The 11040-nt window shown below is 40.1% G+C and overlaps 1 pseudogene; it reads right to left on the bottom strand.

Annotated features, from left to right (window-relative positions):
• Nucleotides 1–9082: 9082 nt before the first annotated feature.
• LOC147640227 (chalcone synthase pseudogene) lies at nt 9083–10459 on the bottom strand (annotated as a pseudogene).
• Between the last annotated feature and the right edge of the window lie 581 nt (nt 10460–11040).

Below are 11040 nucleotides of genomic sequence, written 5' to 3'. Positions count from 1 at the left end.
GGGGGGGGGTAATGTCACGTAGGCTGTAACGCCTGTGGACCGATGGCAGACCGGATGGCTATATCCGGGGTTCAGTGGGAGAGGACGCCCATGCGGAGTCATGGGCGGCCAGGCTAGTGTGGACGGCAGGCCACACACTATATAGCCTGGGGGATGAGGGGTTTTAGCGTGATCCTGAGCGCTACGAATGCTCTCACGTGCGGCTCTGAGCATATCATTCATATCTTCAAGGAAATCCTTGACAGATTGAATCTTCTCCTTTTCTAGGCCTACAGCCATCGGAGATCTGGGCTGGAATCCATACATTAACATGAATGGTGTAAATCCAGTCGCTAAGTGTTTGGAGCTGTTATAGACAAACTCCAATAAGGGCAAGTACTCTTCCCAGTTAGATTGCTTCTTACTAACATAAGAACGCATTAATCCTCTAGAATTTGGTTAACTCTTTCAGTTTGACCATCAAACTCCGGATGATCTGCCGTACTCATACTCAGAGTAGTATCCAGCTTTTTGAAGACTTCCCTCCAAAAATGACTGTTGAACTTTCTATCTCTATCCGACACTATATCTGCGGCCGGGCAGGCCATATAGCTTGTAGAGATGTTCAATAAAGAGTTTTGCCAACTCTGGCGTTTTTACAGTTTTCTTCGTGGTAATAAACTTTGCCAGTTTAGTTAACCTATCCACTACCACCCACACCGAGTCATTCCCTCGACTCGTCTTGGGTAAACCGGTAATTAAATCCATGGAAATGCTTTCCCATTTCCCTTGAGGAATCTCCCTCGGATGGAGTAGTCCTTCACCTTAAGGCGTTCATGTTTATTGACCTGGCACTTACTGCATTTCAGCACGTAAGTCTGGACGTTCTTAAACAAACTAGGCCAATAAAACTGCCTTTTTACTAGTGCATAGGTCTTCTGAATCCCAGGATGACCTGCACTTGGAATATCATGACTTTCTTTAAGAATTTGGGCCCGAAAGTCACCAATAGTTGGTACACATACTCTACCCTTGTAAAGTAAGTACCCATCGTCAATTAGTAATTTCTCCCACATGTCCGGTCGAGCTCGACCGCCGCTACGGGCAATCCGACGTGCCATTAACTGGGGAAGTCTTCAAAAAGCTGGATACTACTCTGAGTATGAGTACGGCAGATCATCCGGAGTCTGATGGTCAAACTGAAAGAGTTAACCAAATTCTAGAGGATATGTTGCGTTCTTATGTTAGTAAGAAGCAATCTAATTGGGAAGAGTACTTACCCTTACTGGAGTTTGCCTATAACAGCTCCAAACACTCAGCAACTGGATTTACACCATTCATGTTAATGTATGGATTCCAGCCAAGATCTCCAATGGCTGTAGGCCTAGAAAAGGAGAAGATTCAATCTGTCAAGGATTTCCTTGAAGATATGAATGATATGCTCAGAGCCGCACGTGAGAGCATTCGTAGCGCTCAGGATCGCGCTAAAACTTATGCGGATAAAGGACGAAGAAAGGTGACCTTTGCAGAAGGTGACTTTGTATTCCTCAAGGTTCCTACGCAATCAGAAACCATGAAAACGGGAAAGTGTGATAAACTTTCTCCGAGATATTGTGGTCCTTTTAAAATCCTTAAGAAGATTGGGGACGTAGCATATAAACTTGAGTTACCGGAGAGTTCTCAAGTCCATCCTGTCTTCCATGTCAGTAAACTGAAGAAATCAGTTCACGAATTAGAGAACGCAGTTTCTCCACAGATTTTGGTGGACTTGATAGAGCCACCAAAGATACCACATGAACCTGAAAAGATTCTACAGTATCGTGATAGACAGACCCGACATAAAGTGTACCAGGAGGTACTTGTTAAATGGACAGATAAGGATGAGGAGGTAGCTACCTGGGAACGCCGTAGTGCAATTTCCAGAAGGTTTCCCCAGTTTGTTTTCGAGGACGAAAACTCTTCTTAAGGGGGGGGTAATGTCACGTAGGCTGTAACGCCTGTGGACCGACGGCAGACCGGATGGCTATATCCGGGGTTCAGTGGGAGAGGACGCCCATGCGGAGTCATGGGCGGCCAGGCTAGTGTGGACGGCAGGCCACACACTATATAGCCTGGGGGATGAGGGGCAATCCTCATTCTTCCTCTATGGCTGGGTGGTGAGCCAGAGGCCGTCCCCTCTCGTGGTAACGCCCGTAGCAGCGTTACGGATATCTAACAATTAAGTTGTACGATTAAGATATGGCTAGATTTGGGACCATAACAGTTGGTATCAGAGCATAGGTTGGGCAGTCCGCACTTAATTGTGGATGTTGCAGGTCTTGGGTGACTCATATTATTTTTTATTTTTGTGATACAATGAGGAGATTCTTTTCTTCTTAAAATTTTTTATGATTTGATATATAGTCACAAGATGGCCACACATTAAACAAATTCAATAGTCAACCTAGGACAAGAAGAGGAGCTTTTACAGAGATTATTCTGTGTGGGTGTAACTCTTGAGAAAGTTATTAGAGTTATTGTAGGCATCAAGACTTAGCTTAGAGAAAGGAATGAGAGCTGTGCATAATTGAGCTTCTATGGATTTGAATGAAGAAAAAAAGGAGTGGTGGAGAAGATGAAGAGATGCAAGATCGTCTTAATTTTGATGATAGACAAAGTCAAGGAGAAGGAAAAATTTTATGGACAATAAAATAATGCAAATGAGCGAGAAGAAGAATGGTAACCAGTATTTTATATATTTATCCCCAGAGACGGTAGAAAAGGCATGGCATAAAGGCCAATGTTTTGGTTCTCTACAAAAGGGTCATAGAACTTTTGAGTGCAAAAAACAAACGAACATTACATGAGGTACGTGAGCGATCAACTTCAGGAGATTAGAAACCAAGGCATAGTATGAAAGAGAATATACATGAATTTTTCAAGTACCAACGACACTCGTGGAGCAAGAGGAGAAGATATTGCAACTATGGGCCGAGGATATTAAACAATATGCACATGTCAATGCTGTTATTCTTGCAGGTAAGAGCAAAAACCGAGCTTCAATTATTAATATTCTTATCAAGATTGTGACTAATGTATTTCAAGTTTTGATTGACTTTGGTTGTCAGGCTTTGCCTTAGAAATTGCCATCAAGATTGACTATCTTATCTATATTGATCGGATGGACTAACGCATAGACTGGATGGACTAATGCATAAGCATAGGGTAAGACTTAGCTATAGTAGTGACTAGAGATGATCTCGCTAGTTAGAACATGATAATTGATTTTGTTAAAAATAAAGATTCTCGTGTGACTTAAAAGACTAAGAGAAGTTAAGGACTGTTTGAATTAAAAGCTAGTTTTATACTTGAAGTTGATTTTGATTGATTTGAATATGCATGCCTTGAAAGATTATGGACTAGAGATAGTATAAGATGATAAGTATGACTTGTGATTGCTTCTTTATGAAATGAATGATTGATATTCATGTGTATGAATGATTGATATGCATGCTAGCCATCCTGAGACAGGGAACGCCGGATAAAGAACGAGATTTATGCCCTCTGAAAGCCATGTGGTAGAACCCAGAGAGGACAAGATTCAGAAAGAGGCATACTCAGGATGGCCGGGATGTCCACCAGTGTGGAGGTTGGCTGGACAGGCATCGGAGAAAGCCCTAGATTGGTTGGATTTTGGTCATTATGTGAGTAACCATGTCGTCAAGCATGGTAATGATGATAGAATCTTGAGATAGACACATACATTGTGATTGATTGAGATGAGATGCTTTAATTGATAGAGAGATTTATATTATGTGAATGTTTGTTTGAGATTACATGATTCTTTACTTATGTGAGAAGAATCTTGGATATGACATGCATGCTTATTTTGCTATTTGAGAGGATTGCTTTGATTGTATTGCTATGTAGAAATAGCACGATTAAGTGAGTTTCAATGTTTTCTTAGATTAAGTTTTACGATTATGATATGGCTACATTCGAGACCCTCACATTTTTATATCAATACAGCTTATGAAAATTCTCTTTTTCCATGACATCGAATCAAGGAAAAGGCCCAGAAAGTGGAAAACCCACCAACGGTGCAAAACCTTAGATGATTGCTACCAATGGCCTGAGGGAGCCTGAGGGACAAGGACATTAAGAACATGGAACAATATAATCCTACAAAGATCTTGGAAGATTGTATTAAGAACACCATCATGTTTGTTGATAAAAGGAACGAAAGGCAAGAAGAACCAAAGACACAATCTTAGTCACATAGTGACTCTGATAAGGAGGAAAAGGAGATGAAGAAGAAGTATGAGACCACCTCTGAAGAAGAAGAACAAATGCACCTCCAATGAAACTTCAGAATTAGAATCAGAGTCTCAATGGCATCATCAACTTGCACACAGAATAATGGCATCAACAACTCAAAACTAGGAGTGTTTTTATGAGGAGAAGCAGTTCAATACAATGTTGAGAAAACTGGATAAAATAGGATATGAGTGGCACTAAAAACTTAGAGAAGTGTTGACTTGACAAAACACAAAGGTCAAAGTGTGGTTTAAAATAGCTAAAAACTTGAACAAATAATCACTTCCTGATGTTTAAGGGTGAAAAGTCAAATGACCCTGACATCCACATCAATACATTTGAGCAAGCATGGAAGGTCTATAAGCCAATAACAGAACTCTTAAAGCAGCTCAAAAGAGATCAATTTGCTACCACCTTTGAAGATATTCTGATGGATTGGCTCATGCAATTTGATGATGACCATTTTTCTAACTATGTTGAGTTGAGGGATGCATTCGCGAAGATATTCAAGAACATAAGTTTCTCTTTTCTTATTCTTCTTATATTCTTCCCTCCTTGTCATATTACCTTATGTTTGATGAGAAGTCAAAGTAGAAGAAACATGAAATCTTTTTATTCTTTTTCCTCTCCATATGAAAATAAAAACGAAGAAAGTAGAGGAAGTGGAGAGTAAATTAAGTAGGCATGTTATTATAAATAATATAAGATATAGACTAGGAAGGAATATCATTCAAATCAATAGAGTGCCCACCATCGTGTGCACAAGGTTTTAGGATCTCTCAACCTAGATAACATGACTTTGTCAAAAGCAATTGGATTTTATATTGATGCTAGTGGCATGGCTCTCTCTCTCTCTCTCTCTCTCTCTCTCTACTTCTCTCATATTATGATATATCCTTTTTCACAAAATTCATAGCATCTCTATCAAGTTAAAACTAATAATGTTTGAACAACATGAATGCTACTCCTTTGTTTTGTAAATATATACAAGTAATTTTAACAAGCAACGAAAGGTTGTTTTTTGCTTGATTCTTATTAAAGTGTTCACATTTCACGTTCAATAATCAAGTCATTAGTCTCTTCATAATTATTTTTCAATCCCCTCATTGATTATATCCACCACACTAGTTTTATATCATTTTGGTATAAAAGCCTTTTCCTTGTCCAATAGCATTTAAACCATTACTCAATTTGTCTTTCATTTACCCAAGTTTCTACCCATTAATTTTTATTTTTATTATTAGTTTTTAATTAAACCTGTGATGAAAACTGCACTATGCTCAAAGCATAATCTACTACTATATGAAGACAATCACATGTTTTTTGTGATAAGGGTTGGCTAAGATCTCAAGACTAGATATTAAACATGATTTTGTAAAGCCTTATAAGGTTTATTACTTGTTTTTATTAACATTGAGCAACGTGCACAGTAGATTGAGGAAGAGCAACACTTTGCATGATTTGTGCACCACTAGATGATCCTAAGACCAAGCATGCCTTTTAAAGAACCTTGTTGATGTAAACAAGTAGTCAACCCCACTTAAAAACATCCAACAAAATGGTGTGAACCATTGTGTTTGCTTTATAGCCATTGCCAAGATCAAGCTTTCATTTGATGTTACAAAATCCAAACGAATGTTTGAAACAAAGATAAATTCTAGCCTATGCTTAATATCTGGGATAAATAAGGCTTAAACACCTTCATGGTATAAGAAGGCGTTGCTATTCCACATAAACAAAATCTTTATAGATAGTTTATAAGTGCATGTTTTGGCTAAGACGTCTAATCAATAATGTTCTGAGTAGTATATATAGTGTGCAAAATCATGAAGTGATGAAGTTTTCAGCAGAAATGTTTTGAAGGGGCTATACATGTAAAATAAGTTTTTTGTATGCATGAATTTTTGTGTCTATAATTGAGTGAATTGATGATGTCATTAATTCACTAAAGTTTCCTTGCAAAAGTTTTGATCAAGTTTAATGTACCCACATAGGTTTGCGAGAGGGAGGTATGTTTTTGGAAGCCCACACTTGCATGTGTGAAGAAAGTCAATTTTTTGAAGCCTTTTCTTTTATGTTAAGTTGTTTACAAAGATCTTCAAAATGTTAAAGTTTTATTGGGGCACCATAAAGAAACTAGACAATAAACATTATCATGTGCAGAGATTCAAAATAGGAGCATAGTGACAAGTAGAGAGGAGGAACCAGTGCCCTTTGTTCTTCATTATGGGAAAGGTAAGCAAATAGTTAAAGAAGCCTACGATTTAGCCAACCACTAGCACATGGAGCTCAAGAATTTGAATCTCAAGAACAAAATAGTGATGAGCAAAATGTAAGGCAAGTAATCACACCTCACATTGAACATTGTGATTTATTTGAAGAATTATGGGATATTCTTGCAAACATGTATAAGAGTGTGTCCAATTCACATAAAATGCAATTGAAAGTAGAGTTCAAGAATTGTGTTTCAAGCATGCTTGAATAGCTTTTGTTGTGAATATAAATTGTTTTATTCATCTATCATGGTGTTAGAAGAGTTACCTACTTTTAAGGATCTCATTATAAAAGACGATCTGAGAAGAACACATTCTTGGAGGTACATCAAAGTCTTATAATAATTAGTATGGTCAGGATACAAACATTTCCTTAAAAATTCTAAAGGAAAAAGAAATAAAGGAAGTGGCTCTGACTCATAGGGAAAAGCTAATCAAACCTCATATCAAACCCAACATTAAAATTCTTGGAAATTGCCGAGGATCACAAGTAAGCTTTTTAGAATTCAAGAGGCAAGGTGAGCTTCAAATGTTCAACAAATAACAGTAGACTTTTAGAATGCGATAGAAAAGGGGAGTTTCAAAATTTCAACAATAGATTGAGGTACATGTTACGCATATCAAGATATAAGAGGTGTTTTTTAAATTTTTGAAATCGAAGGCCGCATGTACTTGATAAAATTTCTTGTATCTGTTTACAAAGGAATGAGCCATTTACATAGGTATTGAAACCCACACGACTTGCCAAATCTACTTGCATGAATTGTAGGTATTACCATATCTAACATTTAACTAGACTTATGTGGACTTAACGTGACTATTCTACCCATCCTGAGCTTATCTCTCGAACCCTTCATTTTTATAAGTTCTAAGACATATTTGTGCTACAAGCTGCACATACTTATGCACCATGTGAGCTGGATGTTTCAAGTCTCCCCCTTAAGGTCATATTGATGTATCAAACTCCATGTGAGCTTAAGGTTTCAAGTCTCCCCCTTAAGGTCATATTCATGTATCAAACTCCATGTGAGCTTAATGCTTCAAGACTCCACCTCAAGCTCATATTGAGGTTGTCAACTCCAAGGATGTATTTGAACCTCTCAAATTTGTCTTTGCGCTCAATGCTATGGTAAACATATCACTAACTTGGTCTTCATTGCACACAAATAGTCTTTTGAGTGTATTGTACATGTCACTTTTTTACACTTCCTTGAATGAGGATCTCCTGCTAAATTTGCATCAATGTTCTCATTGATGGAAATTTTCCATTCTTTAGCACAAACAGTTTTTCAAGTGTATAGAACATTCCAATTTTGCTCTTCCTTGACTTAGGAGCTCATGCTAAATTCACACTAATCTTCTCATTTATAATATTTTTCCATTCTTTAGCACTTCTGAGAAAATCAAGTTCATTCCATTATGATATAGCTACCATAAAAGCGTAATGTGGAGATAGAAAGGTATCATAAGCTAACCTTAGAATGAGTGACCCTCTTCTTGGTACCTATACACCTTGATCTCCATCATTCTATATCTTCAACGTCACATCCATAATTCAAACACACCATAATTGCAAGCTTTTGCCCAATAATGAGGAGCATACATTTTTGTTCGAACATGGCTTTAGCAATTTGTAAAATGTATCAATTATTCCTCTATGCAACACCATTCATCTCTCAATTATATACTTTAAGTTATTTACACAATAAGAAACAATCTCGTCAAGTAAATTATATTTTGGGCTTAAGCTTCTATCTTTTTTGTTAGGCTTTATTTTTATTTTCTCAAAAATAAGGTTCTAAGCGTGTTTATTATCCAGTAGGGACTTGCAATATCTCTTTATCCATTGGTAAGTTTCTATTTTCTTGTTCTTTTTATGTCTTATTATCTTATTCTTGATGAGAAGTCGAGGTAGAAGAAGCATAAAATCTTCTATTCTTCTTCCTCTCTGAATGTAAAGAAAAAGAAGAAAGAAGAGAAATAAGAGAAAGAGGAGTGTAAATTGATTGGGCATATTATTACAAATACTATAAGATGTATCATGGCAAGGAATAGCGTTCAAAGCAAGAGAGTGCCCACTGCCATGTGCTCAAGATTTTAGGACCTGTCAACCTAGATAATATGACTTCAGGGAAGGAAAATGGATTCTATATTGATGCTCCTGACACGGCATGTTCTCTCTCTCTCTCTCTCTCTCTCTCTCTCATGATAATATTAATCCTTCTTTACAAAATTCATAGCATCTCCATGAGATAAATACTAAAAACAAGAAATTTTATAATTATGAAATTCAATATGTCTCTTATATGATAAGAGGGCACACATATAGAGACTTAGTAGAAATGGCAAGAAGAAGACATGTTATCATGGGCCCGAAAGAACGTAGAAATGCCAAGAAGATGAACCACACACCCTACTAATCATCAACTTGCAATAGACCCAACCAACTCTACGAGTGCCCACATGCCCTAGCCTTTCTAGGTGTATCTTTATTCAAGGAAAACTAGAATGAATGAAGGTGCCTGGGCCTAAATCTTCCTAGGGTAAAATCCTCTCATATTTTCATTTCCAGCCGAGTAGTTTAAGCAAGGGGGAGGCTCTTAAGGAGAAGAGCCTCGCAAGTCACACCCGGGCCAAAGCTGACGAGCACCCCCCAATCGAATCCCTCGCCAGAAGTGGCGAGCTTCTTTTCCAAAGAGTTGCGCCGCATCTGCTCCATGATGAAGAAAACACAAGCGCTGGACATGTTGCCGTATTCAGCGAGCACTTGTCTAGTGGCTGCGAGTTTCTCGGGTTTGAGCTTGAGTGCCTGCTCCATTTGGTTGAGAATGGCGGGGCCACCTGGGTGCGTGATCCAAAAGATGTCATTGGGGCTAGGGGCATGGCCATCATCATCATGGACATTATCCAGGGCATCTTGCAAGACGGCAGGCAGGTTCTGAGAGACAAGCTGTGGAACGGTTTTGTGGAGGTGGAATGTGAGGCCGATTTGCTTCCAGTGGCCTTGGATGGCACCATCACTGTCGGGCAAGATGTAGGAGCCGGTCCAGTGAACCTGAAACCAGGGCTTCTCCACGTGAGCGATGGGGTCGGAGCCGACGATGAGGGCGGAGGCACCGTCGCTGAACAAAGCCTGACCCACAAGGCTGTCGATATGGGTCTCATTAGGCCCACGAAAGGTCACCACGGTGATCTCACTGCAGACCACTAGCACGCGTGCGCCCTTGTTGTTCTCGGCCAGCTCCGTGGCCATGCGGAGGGCCGTGCCTCCACCAAAGCAGCCCTGCGAGTACAGCATCAGCCTCTTGATATTGTGGCGCAAACCCAGACGCTTGTGGTGAGAGCCCAGTCCGCCCCGGGCAAGTCCATGCCGCCCGTTGAGCAGAAGACAAGGTGGGTGATGCAGGACTTGGGGCGGCCCCAGTCCTCCAACGCCTTGAGGGCAGCTTCCCCACCAAGCCTGGGTATCTCCTCCACCATGTGCTCTTGCCTCGCATCCAAGGACTGGCCCCAGAAGTCGCACATGCTCGGGTTGGCCCGCAGAATCTCCTCGTTCAGGTACATGTGCCTCTTCTGGATGCCTGATCTGTCACCTGCAGTAGTACGTAGTACGTACAGAGAGAGAGCAACGTTAGCTTGGAGTTGCGTCTCACCTGCATATTATTATACAGTATTATTGCAATTATATATTAGTATATATGAGGGGGCTTACAAATGCGCTGGAACTTTTGCTTGAGGTCGGTCATGTGGTTGCTGTTGGTGACGTTGAAGTAGAAGTCCGGGTACTCGTGCTGCTTGAAGAGGTGCGGAGGGGTGGCGCTGCCCATGGCGAGCACGCTGGCAGGGCCATCGGCTTGGGCTTTGGCTAATTTGGCTTTGCATGCGGCGCCATTGGTGGCGGAGATCGGCATGGCGGCGGCGAGCTAGCTAGCGCAGGAGACGAGACGAGACGAGCAGAGCAGGCAAGAGGCTACTATAATTTGGGACAGTACTGCGCTCGCTGTGTGTAGATCAGCCCAAGGGGGTGGCTTAATTATGATATGGCTGGCTGTGCTGTATTAGACGGGCGCAGCGCTGCTTGCTTTTATAATGCGCTAGCAGCAGGCCTCCCAATTATTAGTCTTGCCTACGACTAGTCAGTACTACTAGTGCCTCCGTTTTCCTGAGAGGACGCCTCCGATTCCATTAGTCTTGCCTACGACTAGTCAGTACTACTAGTGCCTCCGTTTTCCTGAGAGGACGCCTCCGATTCCATCACACAACTAGTGCTGCTGTCAATATTATATAAATATAAATATAATATAATATTATTGCCACCAACAAAATGTTCTCTCGATATAATTTGTGTGGAGAAAGTGTATAAATTATGCGAACTATACTATATCGACTTCGGACTAAATTCAATATATGTGCGTTAGAATATAATTATACAGACATATAACCATACAATAGTATGGTATATAAATCATACAGAGAGATTAACGTGCTCGTG

The sequence above is a fragment of the Cibotium barometz genome, chromosome 3 (assembly GCF_041138505.1).
Source record: "Cibotium barometz isolate CiBa-2024 chromosome 3, ASM4113850v1, whole genome shotgun sequence".
In the NCBI taxonomy this organism is placed as follows: Eukaryota; Viridiplantae; Streptophyta; class Polypodiopsida; order Cyatheales; family Cibotiaceae; genus Cibotium; species Cibotium barometz.
The sequence above is the reverse complement of the archived record's forward strand: the minus strand, read 5'-3'. Positions and strand labels throughout refer to the sequence as shown.